Source organism: Crocodylus porosus, unplaced genomic scaffold, assembly GCF_001723895.1.
Source record: "Crocodylus porosus isolate Cpor-Errol unplaced genomic scaffold, CroPor_comp1, whole genome shotgun sequence".
NCBI classification, from domain to species: domain Eukaryota; kingdom Metazoa; phylum Chordata; order Crocodylia; family Crocodylidae; genus Crocodylus; species Crocodylus porosus.
Window position 1 is genome coordinate 7,839,397 of NW_017728940.1, and position 12,161 is coordinate 7,851,557.

The following is a 12,161-nucleotide window of genomic DNA, read 5'->3' on the forward strand; positions in this document are numbered from 1 at the left end:
CCAAAGCCTTCCCGATGACACCAGCTCCGCAGTCTTTGGTTCACTATGTGGATCCTCCTCTCCCTCCTCTCCTCTCCTCTCGATGGTCTCAGACCGCACTGAGTCTCTGGAAGGATTTCCTCAGCAAGAAGAAACAGTTGGGTCAGCACAATTTGACCAAGGATCTTCCCAGCAATGGAGAGGTGGACGATACCTCGATAGTTTCCACAGTCAGACTTATCTCCCTTTGCTGGGAAAAAGAGGTACAGAGGACTGGGAAAGGGCCAACGTAGTGCATCTCTTTACAAAAAGGAGGACCCGGGGAACTACAGACTGGTTAGCCTCACCTCAATACTTGGGCAGTAACTGAAGCATATGCTAAGGAAGTTCATTTGCAAGCATCTGGAGGAAGAAAGGCTGATCGCAAGCAGCCAGCATGGATGTATGAAAAACAAATTGTGTCAAACAAACTCCATGTCCCTTTTTGACAAAGTAACTACTTGGCTGATAACAGCAGTGCTGTGGATGTAGTGCATCTGAACTTCAACAAGGCTTTTGACAAGATCCCACATAACTGCCTCATAAACAACTGAGAGAAATGTGGGTTATATAAAACTACTATAAGGTGGATAGATAAGAGGTTCAATAGCTGCAGGCAAAGGGTAATTATTAAGAAGTGCATGTCAAAATGGCAGGAGGCTTTGAGTGGAGTCTCACAGAGGTCTGGTCCTGGGCCCAGTACTGCTCAATGTGTTTGGTAACAATTTGGATGCTGGCATAAAAAAAGCTTCTTGAGCAATTTTGCAGATGACAAAGCAGGAAAAGGACTGCAAACATACTGGAGGATGCAAGCACAATTCAACTAGATCTCGACAGATTAGAAAGTTGGACTAAAGCTAACAGGATAAAGTCCAATGCAGCCAAATGCAAGGTGCTAACCACAGGAAAGATGATAATAAAAAATAGAAAATACAATGTAAAAGGGGTGACACCTGGCTGGATGGCAGCACTATGAAAGTAGTACTTTGAAGTACTGGTAGAACACAGACTCAATACAAGTCTGCAGTGTGATGCAGCTGCACAAAAGGTGAATGCAATTTTGGGGTGCATCAACAGAAGCATTAGGTACAAGACATGAGAGGTGATAGATGCTGTTACCCTACTCAGCACTGGTTAGAATTCATCTGGTTTACTGTGTGTAGTTCTAAGGCTCCAAATTTAAAAAAAAAAAGAGACATGGAGAATGATCAGATGCCACGCACATGATCAGAGGGCAAGAGAATAGGCCTTATGGAGAGAAGCTGAGAGCCATGGGACTCTTCAGCCTGGAAAGTGCAGGCTCAGGGGGTACCTGGTGGCTACTTATAAGTACACAAGGGGTATGCATCAGAATCTGGGAGAACTTCTGTTCACCAGAGTGCCCCAAGGGAAAACAAGGACCAACAGTCAACCTCCTCCAAGACCGTTTTACCCTGGACATAAGAAAAAAATTTCTTTACGGTCCCAGCCCCCAAGACCTGGAATAGACTCCATCCAGAAGTGATGCAGGCACCTACTCTGGACTCATTCACGAAACATTTGGATGTTTATCTTGCTGGGATTCTTTGACCCTAGCTGACTTTCTGCCCCTGGGGCAGGAGGCTAGATTTGATGATCTTTAAGGTCCTTTCCAGCCCTAACAGCTATGAAATCTGTGAAATTAGAGAGGGGACAGAAGTGGGCAACAAAGATGATAAAGGGCTTGGAACACAAGTCATGTGAGGAGAAGCTGAAGGAGCTAAGCATGTTCAGCTTGCAGAAAAGGCACTTAAGAAGAGACATGATAATAGTTTTCAAATACTTGAAGGGCTGCCATGAAGAGGGGAAGCACCTTTTCTCTCTTGCTCCAAAGAATAGGACATGGAACAGTGGCTTCAAGTTGTAGCCAAGTAAGTTTAGACTGGATGCCTGGAAAAAGTTCTTCACTGTTAGAATAGTAAGGCAGAGGATCAGACTGGCTAGGAAAGTCATGAACTCTCCGTCACAGGAGCTGTTCAAGAGGTTGGATAGCCACTGGTTAGGGATGATCTTGGCATAGCTATGCTTATGTTCTAGTGAGTATGTCTCATGATTCCGGGCTTTGCTAGTTGCACTTGCCTCCCCTACCCCAGACTTTTAATCCAAGTGTTTTTAAGCCTCCCTCAGAGACTCTGGGTATTCTACAGCTAAGACTGGGGATTTTGACTGGGATGTGCCAATGCTCCTGCTGGGACCTAAATCATAGGTTCCTCACTAGAGGGTCTTGCCCCTCCGCTCAGGGGCAGACCAATCATATTTGGGATCAGGAAGGAATTTTATCCCATGGTCAGATTGGTATGGACTGTGAGGGTTTTTGCCTTCCTCTGTAGCAGGGGCTATGGTCCTCCACCCAGGATCTCAGTGCCATTGTTTATAGGTTGTTCTGGCATTCGGTTGCTGTATTCCATACAAATAAATAAAATAGAAAAAACTATTCCAGAAAACTCACAGCAAGAGGTAGGGGGTGCTATTTAAAAGAGAGACAAAAAATAGAAATGAAAAAGGCTTTCAAACTTTGTGGCAGCCATCAACGATGGCTATGGGTGAGAAGAATGGCACTTACCTCCAGCTGCTGCGAAGAAAGATACTGCTGGCATTCTTATTCATGATAGGCATCTCTTTTATACAGGCTTCTAGCTATGTGGATTGCCCTGGATATGCAAGGGCAGCCCTGACATGAGGAATGTCCCTAGGCTGGGCCACTGCAATGCTTCCATGGTCTGTGGCTCTGAGCCCACATCACAAAAGCTGCCCCTTTACTCAGATATCTCAGGCTATTTAGGGCCCTTGGCTGTGGGAAAATACGGCTAACATGGACTGCTGCTGGACCTCAGAGCTTTAAGGTGTTCTGCCCTGGAGGGAAAGAGATGGAAGCTATGGTACTGAACTAGGACTCTCAAGACTTCTGGACTCCCTGATCTGCAGCAATAAAATCCCCAAGGAGTCCCTGACTCTAGTTACCTCCTGAGGCTTGATGTTTCTGAAAAAAGTGTGCCTATATTTTCTTTCCACAAGGAATATAAATAGGCTTAGCAGAATTCAATTTTTATTTTTTTAATAATTTTGACAGATATCATTGTTTATTTTTAATGATTTATTTAGATTTTTATCAATTTAAATTTTCAGAGTTATGTGAAATTAGTAGTGTGGAGGCAGACAATTTATTGAGAAATGTAACTATTGTAAAACTGCTGCCAGCTGGGCAGCAGAGCTGCCATCAGTCCTGGCTCCGCTTATGGTAGCTCCCTTATTCACTTTGTCCCTTCCTCGTCCTTTATTCCCAGTCCCCTGGAGTTTCTGGGAGTTGCAGTCCAAACTATGGTCAGTACAATCAACCATCATTGTTCTTATATCCCCTTTCTATAAATTTTGCTTATTGAAGATGGAAATATTTTTTCATCCGTCTGTGAGCAAAAGGCAAAACCAACGGTTACCAATAGAAACAGAATCCTGCCAAGCCTGAACGTAATGTATTTATTGCTATAACTTGGGTCTCTTTCACCTGCCTCCTTATTGACCACCCTGGTTCCAGACACTGCAAACTGTCTCATACTGATAGAACTTTATGTTCATGTGCAGCACCACTAGTGGACAGTAGGGCTCCTCACAGACACAGATGTTGCACAAATAACCAATTGCTCAAATGACAAGTGAGATCTTGTGGTCCTCATTTTTAAGAAAGGGAGGAAGGAGGACCCAAGTAACTATAGGCCTGTAAGCCTCACCTCAGTCCTCGGGAAGATCTTGGAGAAAATCATCAAGGAGCACATCTGTGGGGGGCCAGCAAGAAAGATTATGCTCAGGGGCAACCAGCATGGGTTCATCAAAGGCAGGTCCTGCCTGACCAAGCTGACTGCCTTTTATAACCAGGTAACTAAATCCTTTTGGTGAGAAGGCAGCAGGACAGGCCCTATGAGGAGAGACTGAGGGACCTGAACCTGTTCAGCCTCGGCAAGAGGAGGCTGAGGGGGGACCTGGTGGCTGCCTACAAACTCATCAGGGGAGACCATCAGCAAACAGGAAGAGCCCTAATCTCCCCAGCACCACGTGGGGTGATGAGAAACAATGGTAATAAGCTGATGGAGAACAGGGTTTAGGTTAGAGATCAGGAGGCAGTATTTTACAGTTAGGGTGGCCAGAATCTGAAACCAACTTCTTAGGGAAGTGGTCCTCACCCCTACCTTGGGTAAATTCAAAAAGAAGTTAGATGATCACCTGTCTGGGGTCTTGTGAACCCAGCATTCATTCCTGTCTGTGGCAGGGGGTCAGGCTAGATGATCTGTTCAGGTCCCTCCTGATCCTAGCTACTACAATACTATGACCTAATGAGGGGGATAAGGCAAAATGCCATGTTTATTGATTATAATATTCAAAAGAGCACTCATACATACACACATACTCACTCTCAATCACTCTGCAGATGTTATAGTTACCAAAATCCATTGCTCAGTACTACACTAGGTGGCCAGCCTAAAGAGTACAAGATTAGAACCAGGGCATGTAGAAATCTGTGCTTCCAGGAAAGTTTTCAGAGTGTCCTCCCACTTCTTGCTGCTAAGTCTCTCTCCTTTATAGGGGTTATCAAGTTGGTGTTGGGTAACTGGTCTGCCTTTCCTGATTCTGTGGCTCCTTTGTCTGAAATCTCAGTACTTTTCCATTCTAACAAGCAGTTAGGCTCATGCATCATTGTCTTTAGGTGGTACTCTTCAATCATTCTGTTTACAACGTTGTTCCGTTATTGCTAGTGTGGGCTGTGTCCGGAGTCTTTAGCTCTGAGATGTTGCAGACTTTGTCTTCAATCTTGTCTCTTCTGCTTATCTTTATTCTTTGCCTGGTACAGACTGAATTCTTTAGTCACTCCACCATGATTCACCATTTGGTAACTTGCTTCCTGATACGTACCTTATTTCTGCTCTTACCAATCACTCTACATTCATTCATCCAGACATCCAAGTATCATTAAAAAAAATACAAAAAGAAAGAAAGAATACTTGTTATTGTGTTTTTATATAGCAAAACAAGATATTAAAGTACAATAACAAGCTTAATTTATAATAGCAAACTTAAAATTGTTACATTGGGATGTGCACAGATCCACCGATATGACTGTGCCTCTGTCCCAAAGGTCCTAACTCTCATAATTGTCCTAGTCACTGTAGTACTTAATGAGTAATAAAAATAAGCAGTCTTTAAAAGTAACCCTGAAACCTATGTGTTTCTGTCCATAAAAGGGAAAGGAGAAACATACGCAAAGATTATTAAAGCAAAGCTTGACACTATCTTGATGCTCCTACACGCATCTCTCGCCGTGTAGAATGGTTGCTTAAATTTTGCACACTAATGAGGCAGGTAGGCTTAAAAAAAAAAAAAAATCAAATTCACTTTGCACCATTACTGTTTTTTTGTTCACAATTCTCTCAGTTGGGAAACTGAAAATTTTGATTTTACTTTCAAATTCTCCTGCTCTTGCCTAACAAGGTAATAAATGAAAAAAAAATCTATAGATATTAGTTTGAATTTGTTCAAATACTAGTTCAGAGTCAGTTCTGGCCTGCCAAAATCCGTTTCACATACACATACTGCATACATTTCTATTAACTCTATTAACAATTCACCTAATAACCAGAAACTATAAATTTAATTGAGTTACTATCACAATGTGTTTGTGCTGCTCTGTGTTCAGAGCAATGGGCCTGGTCTCTGGTTATGTTTAACTATAACTAGGGTGCAATATCATCAGTCAATATCATACTGGCACTTATAAAAGGAAAATTGACAGGGGTGCACCAATAGAAAATATCTGGGCCGATACCAATCTGATTCTGATATGCAGCTGGGCAGCACAGAGACCGGCATCCAGCTGGTAAGCCTGTTGTGGTAGAGGGGATGAGAGGGGAGAAGGGGCATAGGGGGCAAGGCAGATGTAGGCCCCCATGGTGAGGGAGCGGGAGTTGGGCAGGCAGCGCACAGCCAGGACTGAGCAGGGAACGGAGCCACAAGCACCTTACCCAGAGAGGCCTAGGGAGGGGGTGGTTGCCGCCACTACACACACCTGGGAGGGCATGGGGGGGACATATGCCCCCATTTCTGCATGCGGGGCAAAGGTGGGCTGGGACCAGAGTGGCACTGAGCTTGGAACACTCCTAGCTGGGTCATGAGGCGCTACAGGGAGTTGGGAGCAGGGCTAAAGGGTCTGGGAGCACAGGTGGTATTCTCATCGATTCTCCCAGTCTCGGGCTATGGGCTGAGGAGGGAGAGGAGGATCCACGTAGTCAACCAAAGACTGTGGTGCTGGTGTCATCGGGAAGGCTTTGGCTTCCATGACCACAGCCCGCTCTTTGGCGAGAGAGGCAGTGAGCTACTGGGAAGAGATGGCCTCCATCTCACTCCACTGGGCTTTAAACTAAGCCCACTGGGGGATGGGGGGACTACTGCCACTGCTGGCCCGCTGAGCAACCCTTGCAAAGCCAGCGGGCCAAGGCACTTAAGGGAGCACACCCTTGCCCCAGCCCTGGTACAATCTGTGGGCAAGGCAAGAGCCCCCAAGGGGACACTCGCCTGCCTGTACACAAATGCCAGGAGCTTGGGGAACAAGCAGGAGGAGCTCATCCTCCTGCCCTCCCTCACTACGGGGGGCTCAATCTGCACCCCTCCACACCTCTTCCCCCAAAACAGATTTACCAGTTGGATGCTGCTGTACTTCCATACTGGCCATTAGTATGGCTCATTAATAATCAGCTGAACCAATTAACAAACCAATATGGCTCATTAATAATCAGCTACATGTATTGGCCCAAAAAATCTGTATTGGTGCACCCCTTTAACCTTTCCTTTGGTACATGAAGGCAGGGACTATTCATGCATTATAGAAATACTTCCATGAAATCCATTAACACAAACACTCTTAGATTCACAGAAGTTTAGGGCTGGAAGGGACCTGGTGAGATCAAGTCCAGCCCCATGCTCTGGGCAGGAAACACCACTGGGGTCAAATAACCCAAGCATGGTATGCGTCCAGTCTCCTTCTGAAAAGCTCTAGGATAGGTGCCTGCACCACCTCTACTGGGAGTCTATTCCAGAGTCTGGGCACATGAACCATGAAGTTTTTCCTTGTATCCAGTCTGAAACCTTCTACAGGTTCATGACTGTTGCTCCTGGTTTTCCCCTAGAGCGCTTTGGTGAATAGCTGTTTACCTAGCCTCTGATACAGTTGTAAACTTCAACCAAATCCCCTTGAAGTCTTCTCTTTTCTAGGCTTAACAGTTCCATATCTGCCAGCCTTCCCTAGTATGGCTTGCTCTTCAGAGAAGAGCCACTCATGATTAAAGGTCTGAACTCTCTCAAGTTTCTCCACATCCTTCTTGAAGTGTGACGCCTAGAACTGGACGCAGTACTCCAGCTGTGGCCTCATCAATACCGAGTAGAGCAGGAGAACAACTTCCTTAGTTTTGCTTGATATGCATTGGTTGATGCATGCCAGTGTATTGTCTGCTCTGCTAAATGTAGCATTACACTGGTGGCTCATATTCATTTTATGGTCAATTATGACCCCCCCCCCCGGGCCCTTTTGGATGTGGTGCTAACTAGCGCAGCACCACCAAGTGTGTAAGTTTGTTGTGGATTTTTCTTCCCCAGATGGAGCACTTTATACTTCTCAGGGTTGAACTGCAACTGGTTCTGGTCCGCCCATCTAACTCATCTGTCTGGGTCCTCCTGGATTATCAGCCTGCTCTGATGCATAGCCACATTTCCCCAGAGCTTAGTGTCATTGGCAAATTTTGCCAGTGTGCCAGATCATTGATGAAGATGTTGAAAAGCACCAGTCCAAGTACCAAACCCTGGGAGACCCCACTGGCTACCACCTTCCATTAGGTTGACACAGATCCATCTATTAGTACTCTCTGGGTCTGAACCCACAGCCAGTTTCACACCCATTTCAATCTGACCATTGAACTGTTGAGCCCATAGTCCCCTAGTTTTACCATGAGAGCCTCATGGGACACCAAGTCAAAGGCCTTCCTAAAGTCTAAGTAAATGATGTTAACCTCATCTCCCTTATTCAGGTAGTGAATAACCTGGTCATAGGAGGAGATGAGATTAGTCATGTGTAGAAGTAATTAACTTACTTGACTAGAAAAACAGACAAAGACCAGAACTGCTGATACTGCTTAATTCAGTTAAATGTTCTGAGATAAGGAATCCTGCACACCTTGGGTTATCTTGATATCTTGCCCTGTGCATAGATAGTTTGTTTAAGTAAACTTCCTAAATTTCTGTGTAATTTACTATTGTTTTGTTTCTCCAAGGTGTATTTTTCATCTCTTTCTCTGTCTTACATATAAATACGCTTGTAAACTTAGAGAGTCTGAGAAATCCTTTGAAACAGACAAGTGGGTGATTCCCCTTGCTGTATGAAATTCTCCCTGTGATCACAGTATAGCCTTAAATAAAGAAAAGCTGGCTCTGTTAGTTCTGATTCAACCACAACACGAAGTTTGATTTCTTCCACACATGTATGACCTACCCTGGACAAAACCATGGTGGCTGTTGTTCAAAATTTTGCCTTCTACTAGCGTATCTCATATGGACTCCTTGAGAAATTTTTTAAGGATTTTTCTTGGGGTTGAGGTCAGGCTGACTGGCCTGTAGTTCCCTGGGTCCTCTCTCCTCCCCTTCTTGAAGATGGGCACAACACTGGCCCTCTTCCAGTCTTCTTGGAACTCTTCTGAGTGCCACGAATTCCCAAAGATGTTCACCAGCGGTCCTGTGATTACTTCAGCCAGTTCTTTCAGCACTCTTGGATGGAGTTCATCCAGTCCTATTGACATATACATATCCAGCCACTTCAGCTGTTCTTCCACTAGCTCTACATTGACTATTGGTAGGTGATCATTCCTACTGTGACTATTCTGTGTTATATTTGCATTTGGTAGGCTATCACTCTTAGACTGGTGGAATACAAATGTGATGTACTCATTTAGAAGTTCAGTTTTCTCTTTGGTGTCAGTGATCAGATGTCCAGATGCACTATGCAGCAGTCCCATGCTTTCACTGGTTTTCCTCCTGTTACCTATGTACCTATAGAAGGACTTCTTATTGTCCTTGATTTAGGTCCCTCCCTTTCCTTTTCTAAACTGCACCCTACAGTTATGGGCCAATCTTATGTACTTCTCCTTGGGGCCAATTCCTAGCTTCCATTGTTGGTAAGCCTCCCTTTTCTTTTTCAGAAGATCTGCAACCTCCCTATAATTCACACAAGCAAAACCCAGTTTGTAAATGAATCATTGTCTCTTTTATATTAGAACCCAATTATCCTGAAACTAGATATTAAAGATGAAATTTAGAAAGGTGTTAAGAATGATAGTAATCGATTATCCAGTTTTGCTACAACCAGTACTGCAAAATGCCAGAAGACAGACTGAGGGACTAACAACTAGAGATGTATCAATAGACTGGTCCGTATTGTATCAGCACAAATAAAAGGAAAATTGACATTATCAGCAATCGGCTTTTTTTTGCTGACGTGACCTATAATGTCACCAATAAATGCATGCTGCAGCTATGTGCATGCACGTGGCCAGGAGTACAGCCCAACAGCTTGGAGACCAACATCTGGCCAGTAAGTCTGTGGGCGGAAGGGGCACGGGGAAGCAGGCAGATCAAGGCCCCCATGGTAAGGGAGTAGAGCAGGGCAAGCTCTGGCCACTCCGCATACACATGGGGGAGGCATGGGGGATATGTGTTCCCAGACCCATGCATGGGGTGAGGGCGGGCTGCCCACTGCAAGCTAGGACTGTGCTGGGCTCTTCCTGGTGAGAGGTGGAGGAGGAGGGGCTGGGCCAGGCAGCAGTGGCACTGGGAGTGGGGACTACTGCATGTTTTGGGGTGGCTGTAGGGAACTGGTAGGCAGGATCCCCTGGGAGGTAAGTTTGAGGGGAAAAAGGATTCCACGAGAGATAGATGACTGTACTTTAAGGAGCCCCTTGTAAAGGGCACAGCAGCAAGCTATCCTGATGTCATAGAAAATTGGGAAGTGTAGCAGATCAGCCTGGCTGGATAGCAATCTCTTCAAGGAGTCAAAACTCAGAAAGCAATCCTATAAAAGGGGGGGTGGGGAAAATGTGATCATATCCCTAGGGAAGGGTATAAGGGTATTGCAAGGGCATTCAAGGAGCAAATGAGCTTAGGTGACTCTTGGAATGAGTCTAGTTGGAAAAAGTGCAGCAGAGCACCACAAAATGACAAGGTGCCTGGGAAGCAAGACTTACGAGGAAAGGCTGAAAGTGCTAGGGTTATTTAGTCAGAAAAGAGAAGACAGAGCGAGATTTGATAACACTCTTCAAATACCTGAAGGATGATTATAAAGAAGATGGAAATGGAATTTTCTTTGTGGCCACAGGTGACAGGGCTTGAGAGTAATGGTCTCAAGCTCCTGCAGAAGAAATTTAGGTTTCAGATTAGAAGGAAGTTACTATGAGGGTGGTCAATCTTTGGAAAAGGCTGCCTAGAGAGATTATGGAATCTCCATCCTTGCTAATTTTCAAAAGCAAGACTGGACAGACACTTTACTGAGATGAGTTGCTCAGAAATAATCCTGTCTTCAGCAGGGGGCTGAACTAGATAGCCTTGGGAGATAGATAACCACAAAAAAACAAAACCTCCAAAATGAGGTGACCTCTCCCTCCAACCACAGTGAACTGCTGGTGGTTGCTGCTGCTGTTTTGCCCTCCCTGCTGCCAGAGCCATTGCAGGAAACGTGGACAGGGAGGGAGAGAGGGACAGGGGATGGGTAGGAGAGCATCCCCCAGCTGTATTCCAAAACACTTTCCTCTGGCAATGCACAACTGAGTCTTGGCAGATCCGCAAATTTTCTTTATAGAACTATTAATTTTTCTATACAGTTACAAAAAGAAGTCACCGAAAGAAAATAAACCATGACTGACCATAATGGATTATGCCAGAAGTCTGTCTAGTTTGGCATCCCATCTTTAACATAAGAAAGATGCAAGAAATCACAAGGTGATGCAAGACAGTCTACTTCATAGCAATCTCATTTTAATCCCTGCTAGGTAGAGATCATCATAACCCATGATGCATGAAGCTGTTATTCCTTCAAAAAAGGTAGCATTAATTATTAAGTCTGGATAAAGATACCCCATCTCTTTTTCAATCTTGACATGTTCTCAATCTAAATAACAGCCTATAGCAATGAGTTTCACAGGCTACATGCTGTGCAGAAAAGTAATTCCTTTAATTAATTTAGAATATGCTATCCTTTACTTTTTCTGAATGTCTCCTTGCTTTCATATTTTATGACAGGGATAGCAGGTCCTATCTACCTTCACTGGACAACCTTTGACATGTTCAGAGTTAAAAAAGTACAGCACCCAAGGTATTTTGCTACAGATTCAGAGGCACACATTCAAGCCTTACTCTGGATTTACACCAAGGACTGTGTCTTCAATTGATCAACTCTAAATAGATGTGCAGTCAGGACTGTGGAGCAGTGGCCAAAAGGATGGGAGCCACATCATTCTCTTGTACACTGTTAGTCACAGAACCTGAAAAACTCTATGCTTGCCCAGAGTGTCACTTATGCTAAGAATGAACCTCTAACCTTTTCATTATACCCCCTTTTATCATAGAATCAAAGAAAATTAGGTCGTCAGCAGGTCATCTAGTCCAACCCCCTGATCAAAGCAAGACCAGATCCCCATACTAAATCATCCCAGATGAGGTTTTATCTAACCAGGTCTTAAAAACCTCCAAGGATGCAGATTCCACAACTGGATAACCTGTTCCAGTGTTTTACTACCCTCATGAAAGGGTTCTTCCCAATATCTAACCTAAACTTCTTTGGCTGCAACTTGAGACCATTGCACCTTGTTCTGTCAGCTGCCACCACTGAGAACAGTCCAGCTCCATCCTCTTTGGAATCCCTGTTCAGGGAGTTGAAAGTTGCTGTTAAATTCCCCCTCAGTCATCTCTTCTCCAGATTAAATAGCCCAGCTCCCTCAGCTGCTCTTCAGAAGTCATGTTCCCCACCTTCCTCATCATGTTTGTTGCCCTCTGCTGAACTCTCTCCAATTTGTCCACATCCTCTCTCTAGTGTGTGTGTGTGTGTG

The 12,161-nt window shown here is 44.6% G+C and overlaps 1 protein-coding gene across 5 annotated transcripts in view; it reads right to left on the minus strand.

The window, feature by feature from the left end:
- The window catches only part of EYA3 (EYA transcriptional coactivator and phosphatase 3), a 119,892-nt gene that overhangs the window by 106,567 nt on the left and 1,164 nt on the right, over window positions 1-12,161 (minus strand). The gene's annotated exons all lie outside the window — the stretch shown is intronic.